The sequence below is a fragment of the Triticum aestivum genome, chromosome 3D (genome assembly GCF_018294505.1).
Source record: "Triticum aestivum cultivar Chinese Spring chromosome 3D, IWGSC CS RefSeq v2.1, whole genome shotgun sequence".
NCBI classification, from domain to species: Eukaryota; Viridiplantae; Streptophyta; class Magnoliopsida; order Poales; family Poaceae; genus Triticum; species Triticum aestivum.
Window position 1 is genome coordinate 574,910,772 of NC_057802.1, and position 8,271 is coordinate 574,919,042.

An 8,271-nucleotide genomic window follows, 5' to 3' on the forward strand; every position below is an offset into this window, starting at 1 on the left:
TTGTGTTTTGTTTGTTTCGTTGTCAACTTTTGGGTGTATCAATACTCTTTGGTCAATTCATTTTCTTGCCAATGTTTTCAACTTATAGGTGACCAAAATTTGTTGTGAGGCAAAAACCAAGCACACCCTTGGTCTCTCTGGTCTAAATTCTTGGAGATACCTTTGCTTTTCTAGGTCAATTTTGATGCGTATGTGTTAATAAGTTGTAGACTGTACTTTTGTGAGAAGAAAGAGAAAATTGTACATTGTGATCGTTGCTGCTGCAGGGGAGACCAACCCTCCACCTCGCGTGAGATCAGCCCCACCCCAACCCGCCGTTGCCCAGAAGAGTCCCAGTGATTCTAGCTAATGATACTGCGCCTTCCCTCCTCGAAAATACATGCCCCTTCCATTGTTCGACACCCCATATGATCTTTCGAGATTATTTGTTTCCAGATGCCTCCCATTCATATTTCATAATGGATTGCATGGATCGAACCCATTGATTATTGTCACTGCTCTCTCTCGGGAACCTCGACCTCGGTCCTGTTTGTTTGGCTACTAATACCTTTCTTATAACATAGTTGAGGTCGCAAGCTCAGAAGAACAATACAAAGAGGAGAAATGCATCCTTTATAAGTGTCAGTCATGCTCGGACCGAGGAGGGTTGGTGAGCATATTAGTTATCCTTCCATTGATTCTGTGAGAGTCCTAGAATCTGGTACGTACCAAATCCTTATTTTTTCTTTCCTGAAGGTTTGGCTGCACATGTGTGCACTGCTCTAATGTCCTCAGCTCACCTTGCCCTACACACTCAGTACTGAATATCCAAGCCTGTGACGATGTATCTAGAGCCTGTACTGAGAGCCAGCTATGCTCAACGTTATAGCCTCATACACCATCTGAAATTTGTGAAAGGAGCAAAATGCTCCATTTTTCAGCAACACCACTTCCAGCGCAAGTGATATGTCATCCTTGCAAGTGATATGTCACCCTTGTTTTTAATTGACAGAATAGCCTACTGCTATATTTCTTCTTTGTAGCCTCTGTTTTCCTTTTTGACTCTGAGAAGTGGTACATCTTGTCTCTTAAGCTTACGTCAACTAATGCAAAATTGAAATCAACATAATATCTAGCACAATATAGAATGTCAACATCATATGGTTTTTTAATTCAATGGATTCTGCATATGAGAAAATAGAGGTTCGTGCAGCACTAAGGCATTATGCCGGGTTTGGCAGAGGTTCCATGCTAGCTAGGTCAAGCTTGTACTAAGAGCACCTACAGCCGGACCTCTCAAACACGTCTCAGTCGCCCGGACAGGCCGGCCGATCACTGATCGGTCACAAAAAATCGACCCAACGGGAGCTCTCAAACCGCGGACAAACGTCCAGGCTGATCGGCACCCCGCATATCTAGCCATATCTAGCCCAAATATGGGCGGATATGAGGCGGCCCGGGCACGTCCGCCAGGTCAGTTCGGCCCACCGTTTGCCCACCCCGACCCACAAAATCCCCCTGCGGAGCAAACCATAACTCACTCCGCTCCGCTCCGCTCCCCGATGCTCTCCTTTCCCCAATCCGTCGAATCCCTAGCTCCGGCGAGCACGTCAAGCACCGGCAGCTACTCCGATGGCGGCTGCGAAGAAGAGTACCAGATGGCGCTCCGTATCGCGCTCAAACGCTCGCGGGTCGATACGGGCGGCAGCTCCGGGTCCAGTGCAACGCCTCCTTTCACCCATCGCCGCAGCGCCGACGCTAGGGCCAGCCCAATCTGCTCCGCCCGCCCGACAGCCTCCTCGACCTCCGACCGCTGCTCGGAGGGGGCAGCGGTGGGTTCTAGTGCCCGCTCCACTGGCGCCATGGATGCGGACTCTAGATTCGGAGGCACGCGCCGCCCATCGCGACAGGCAAAGGGCAAGGGATATGGGGTGCGGGTCCGATGCGGCTGCGCATTCCAACCGCCGCCACCGCGTGATGCCGGTGCCCGGCGAGGAGGGGCGTCTCGTCCAGTGGGTGTACCATCGGTCACTTACCACGGTGGAGATTGACGCCCGGCGGCTTCGGAAGATCAACGGCAAGTAGCTCCGGCTCGGCATTGAGCAATCTGAGCCGGAGGCGGCGGCAGCAGCGGCGGAGGCGACGTGGGTGGCCAAGCTCAATCGCAAGCTAGATCGCATTGTCCGACGCTTGCAAGGCTACATCGCCATCTTCTCCTGCTCCTCCTCCAACGTGTCCAACTCCAACGGCTCCGACGTGTCCGACTCCAATGGCTCCGACGTCGACCCACCTTCTGTTGCGGATGCCTACAGCACCGTCGGCGACTGGAAGGGCAAAGGGCCGGCAAGGAAGTGGTGAAGCTCGCCCTCTCCTTTTATATAATCTAGTTCTAGTTTATAGTTAGAATATGCCGGATCATTGAACTCTGTGAACTATACCCGTTTGGTGATATTTGGGTGACGTTTATGTGAATTATGCCTGTTTGGTACCGATTTATATGTCCGTTTTCCGTCGATTTTCCTCGTTTGGTGATCTACATACTACGTTGCATGAATTTGTATAGATATAGGGTGTCGGATATGAGATACGAGAGTGTGGTTGTGTCGATTTAGGATGTGCCCAATCAGTGTCCATGGGCGTGTCCGGGCGCGTCCGCAGATATTTGAGGGGTTGGATTTGCAAGGTCTAGCTGTAGATGCTTTAAGGCACTTCTTTTTGGGACGTAGACACTAGAAGCGTCCGGTTTTAAATTAATAAAGCCACAAGCTAGCATTTAAACGATACAAACCAATAAGTGATAAGTTCCTTGGGCCCGACGTCCCGGCAAAAGCTAAGCAACGTGCAGTTTTAAGATCACAAAAGCGGAGCAGAGCATAAAGATCGTCGCCAAAGACTCAAGCTGTTGTTTCTCCTTGTCGCGTCTTCACCATGGTCAGCTTGATCTGCTTCATAATCTCGGTCATGCGGTTCTGATCACGTGTCTTCCCCAACGGCGACCAAGCCTGTAAGAAAATGTGGCATTTTTTTAGAAAAGGAGAATGACCCCCGGCCTTTGCATCTGGGAGATGCATGCAGCCATTTTATTGATTATTCTCGAGGACCTTACAAAGTATAACAACAATATGCCTGAATTCGCCATCTTGGCAACACCTGCCGCTACTCCTATCCAAATGATGAAGGGGTGCAAGCTGGGCCACATACCCTGACCTCTCACCTAAGCCTAACATCTAAACCCGGAGGTCTCGACTGAGCCATCTGCCGGGTTCGGGGCTCAAACCGGTCTGACGCACTCACATGTGTCGTCGTCGCCGCCATCTTTCGCTGGTCCATCTTCAGAGCAAATTGATGTGACAACCTTGGCAGGTCCTCCGCCATCGACGCCACCACGACGCCAAACGACAACCTCCACCTACGCGAGCCTTGACAGGTCGTTCGCCATTGACGCCACCACGACACCAGACGACGACCTCCACCTACGCAAGTCCATCTCCAAGCAACGGACGTAAATCCATGCTAGGATAGGGCCGCACCACCGCCGTCGCCCACCACCCACGAGCCCACCCAACCACAAGGTTCCCAAAGCGGCGCCGTCAAGAAGGGAACAGCGCCGTGAGCGCCGCCACCGCCCAACGAAGTTAGGGCTTTCGCCCGGGAGACCTAGGGGAAGGGGAAGTGTGAAGATCAGAGCATACCGACGCCTCCAAGGAGGGGAACGGCGCCCTCAGGCGTCGCCGTCGGCGCGGCGGTCATGGCCGGCCAGGGATTTTGCCCGAACTAGATCCCCGCGACCAGCAGCGCCACCTGTGCAGAACCAGCGACCAAGAGGAAGCGCGGCCCGACCAGGCTGGCCCGCACGCCGAATAGGGGAGGAGGGGGAGGCGCCAGATCGCGCGCACCGACCGCCGCAGAAGCCGCCGCCGGCCGCCAACGACCACCGGATCCCGCCGCCCGTGCGGCCGGGACGCCAGATCCACCGCCCGCACGGCTGCTAGCCGGCCGTGCCTTGCCAATGGAGCCGCCGCTCCAGATCCGGGGTCCCCCACGCGGAGGCAGGGCAACCGAGGCCCCGCCGCCACCATCATTGGCGCCCGGGCTTGCCCGGCAGTTGCCTCAGGCGGCGGCGAGGAGGGGAAGAGGAGGGGTGGCTAGGAGGAGGAGCCTTCTGAAAATAATATCAGCTGGGTGGGCGGGGAACCTGTGCTCTATTGTGATTTTGTTCCGAACCGACCAAAGAGACCATAGCAGCGCCCCTACGCATCGCCAAACTACCCTTGCATTGGCACCCCTCTGTGCCGAAAGCGAGGTCAACAGGTCATCGCTAGACTGAGGGTTCCACTTCTGCTTGAACGCGTCCCTAACCGCACTCCACACAAATCTAGCAAGAATGCTCTAAGGCACTTGTGACGGTTTTTCCAGTGGTTCGTGTGCCACCAAGGCAGTGTGCCGAGTTTGGCATTCATCGCAGGATGGATGGTCTCAGTAGGAGTCTTCCATCATCTCATCTTGAACCGTAGGTTTTATCCGTGTTCCATTTCAAACAGTTGGCATGTAGGTTTCTAGTACTTTTAAACGCCTGACCATGTGCTGCTAGTGGAAATCTGAAATACTATGTTTTTGGTCTAAAAATTTTGTCACCAAATGCGTGTTACTCTGTATTCAAGATAGTATTTAACTATACTTTATTTGAATATAAATACCTTTTGGGTTTTAGATTGATGGTTTTGGTCCTTGCTTGGAATGTTGGTAGCATGGGCATGCCAACTTGCCAATCAAGTCCATTTTGACATTACGACTGATCCAGTGCCTTGTGAGAAGATGCGCGCTGGCTGAGATGATTGACAGAACTAATGTTTGAAACAGTGTTTCTGAATACAAGGACAACAAAACAGAGTGGGTACGTGTAGGAGTAGCTGTAAAGCTGCTTATATGCAGCAGCATTTCAGTTTCAGATTTTTATCCACCACGAACGGTACACCTCCTCCCTCTGTCCTCTCGCCCCCATGCTCGTGATCGTGCCTCCTCTTCCTCTCAACTTCTCCCGCGCTGACTGTCTACCCACCTGTCTTTGCTCAAGAGCATGGCCACTCCCTTCAGCCCGACGGCTGACACAGCGACAGATGTGGCGACCTTCAGGAAGCTGAAACTCTCCGTCCATAACGTTTTGTCTCCGGTTCTAAGCCCTTGGTTTTGACTCTGAATTTGCATGGACCCCACGTTTTGTATGAGATGAGAGCGGGTTCCACTTGAATTCAGGTGCTGAAGAGGTAGAAGGGCAAAAACTGATCCATCTTGATAACAACTTCCTCGGTTTTTCGTTCCGATTTGTATGCACCTTAGTGTTGGTGCTAACTTTGATCCAATATGTGCTGCTCTTTGATATTGCTCCCTCTACAGTCACCTCAAAGTTAGGCTACCTTCCATCTCAGGAAATCAGGGGAGTGGAGCTGCCTGTACGTCCAATCCGACCGCCGCTGATGGCATGCTTACATATGCCTCCCATTCACAACGGACTGCACTACTTTAACTCATTGTAATTTTCACTGCTCTCTCGATCTCTCTCTCTTTTGGGAGCCACGACTCTGTTCATGGTAGGTTTGCTACTAGTACAATCATGCTAACATACTAGTTAGGGGGCTTGAATACCAACACTACATATATATAGTATTGGCTAAGGTGTGTCATTCCTCGACGAGGGGAGGTTGGTGAGCATAGTAATTAGCTACCATCCATTACAAGTCCTGGATTCAGTTTGGTACATGAGCCTTAATTTCCTTTTCCCCATGGATATTTGGCCACATGTGCGTGTCTGCTCCATTGTTCCCATCTTGGCCTCAACCTCAACACTGATTTGCCAAGCTGGTGGGAGATGGTGCCTTTGGAGATTTCACGAAAGACCAGAGTCATGTTCAATGTTATAGCCTTATACACCATCGCATACTACGAAGAAGGTCGTCTGGCACGGCACGTCAGCGGTGTCGGTTCAATATCCGGCGTATCTCGTAGTAGGGGTTCTAAGCTAGGCATCTGGGAACGATGGTAACATGGACACGTGGTTTTACCCAGCTTCGGGCTCTCTTGATGAGATAATACCCTACATGCTGCTTTTGATTGTATTCATATGGGTGTAGTACAAAGTATATGTATCTACCACGAGATTGTAGTAATGAATATGAGAGATTGTCTATTGACTAGCCTGGCCTCGGTTTATATATGCACCGTAGGCCTAGGGTTTAGAGGAGTCCTTGTCTTGGGTGCCAAGTCTTGTAGAATCCTCCTTGTATGCGGCATGGGCTGTCCGAACTGGCCCAATAGTGAACCGCCATGGGGGTCCTCGGCCCGATCCAGCTGGTCGGGAGACGACATGCTGAGTACCCCCTAATCCAGGACACCATCAGTAGCCCCCTGAACCGGTCTTCAAGTTGGGGACGCTCCTCGATTCTTCCGAACTGTTCTTCATCTTCGGTCATCGGTCTTGAAAACTGGTTCAACAAATCTTCTCATCTTCGATCTTGAGGATCGCCGAAGTGCATCCGAAGAGTTTACACGTCAGGTATCGGAGGAGTCCCTTTAAGTTTCCGGCCTTTATCAATGCCCTGTTATTTTTACGCCACACCACGGGTTTGAAGTTGTTCCCGGATGGCAGTGTCCTCTTGCATCTGAGCTCCAACGCCGGACTACATTCGAGGTATCTTTTGCAGCCGAGCACCAACGCCGGACCGCTTCCGAGCTCCAACGCCAGATTGTATCCGAAGAGCATTGTTATAGTCGAGCTCCAACGCCGAACTGCATCCGAGCTCCAGCGCCGGACTGTATCCGAGCTCCAACGCCGGACTATGTCCTAGGTGTCATAGATCACCTTGGTTCAAAAAAGTGTTAGCCGAGCTTAATGCCGGAAATGCCCTCTAAGGAGCCAGCCACTTGCATCCGAGCTATATGCCACCTCGGTCATGGGCTGATTGTTTGCGGATTTTATTTCCGATGCGTATAAATTTATTTGCTGACGAGATGTATTGCCAGTAGCCCTCAAGGTGTCTATCAGCCTAAAATCCAAGATGCACCTGAAGGAAAACATAAAACTGCTGATCCTGGTAGCCCCTGAGACTCAGGTCGTGAAATCGACCTGAGGATCAACTCCAAGCTCGGCAGCATACATAGGAATAGAAACGTAGTGTAATATATTAGAGGTAATAGTGATCGGCGGACGGGCCCCTGAGAGAGGGTCGTGAGAAGTCGCCGTGATATATCAGCTTGATGCCGGATAAGTCCCATATGGTACTTATTGTCGTCCGAAGACGCGCTTATCCATAGTTCGGTTATGCCGAACACTGAGCACTTTGAATTTTCTGCATTGAATAGGCAATGCAGTAGCCCCCGAGCTACTGGTCGGGTGGCAACACCAGATCAGGGGATCGATGTGCCCCTTTAATATTTATAAATAATGAGCACGAAGCCCAGTAGCCCCAAGCCTTAATGTGGGCACGGGTGGCCGAATTAAGGATCGATATCCGGAGTAAAATCACAAATTATGTGTAATAATTCTATGTATCCAAATACTTTTCATCATTAATGCTCAAATCCGTATTGTACAAAACTTTGTTGACCGACCATTGGCTTCAACCTCCTCGGCCAGTAGCAGGGGAGTGTTTGTCCTACTTTATAAAGCCGTTATAAGGGCAAAGTTTTACGGCAAACAAGGCAATCCGGTCATACGGTTTTATAAACAAAGATACACGGAGAGATATGTTATATTACGTTTTAACGTAAGAAACATCTTCCAAAGAAAATAGTCCCGCTATCGGTTCCTTTCTTTGGGTCGTCATGCTTATCATGATCATGAAAACTCACCTCAGTGGTATTAATGAACCAAAAATTTTACTTCCGTCGTTGCCGACCAATGTGATCCTCTAAGATTGCTAGCTTTCGGCTTCACCCAGTCCGAGGTACTAACTCGGATGACCCGGTAGTAACAATCACAGAGGTGCTCCCTTTACCGCCTAGCCGAACAATCGGGAACGTAGGGGTAAGCACAGGAGCCAGGCAACCCAGCTTGGCCAAAATCTTAGGTCAAATTGATGCATATGTATGGCTTTATAACGATGATTACGGAAGGCAACCTTTGTATATTAAATACAAACGCGGATGATATGTTTATTTTGACTCCGTTGCGACCGTTTATCAGTTGAAAGTGGCCCATCGTCGGCTCCCGCTGCATTGTAGATGCTACGCAGGGTGTTTCCGTAATAACAAAACAACCCTTAGCCGACGCTGCCCGAGGGCGGTTGTGTTAGCGGA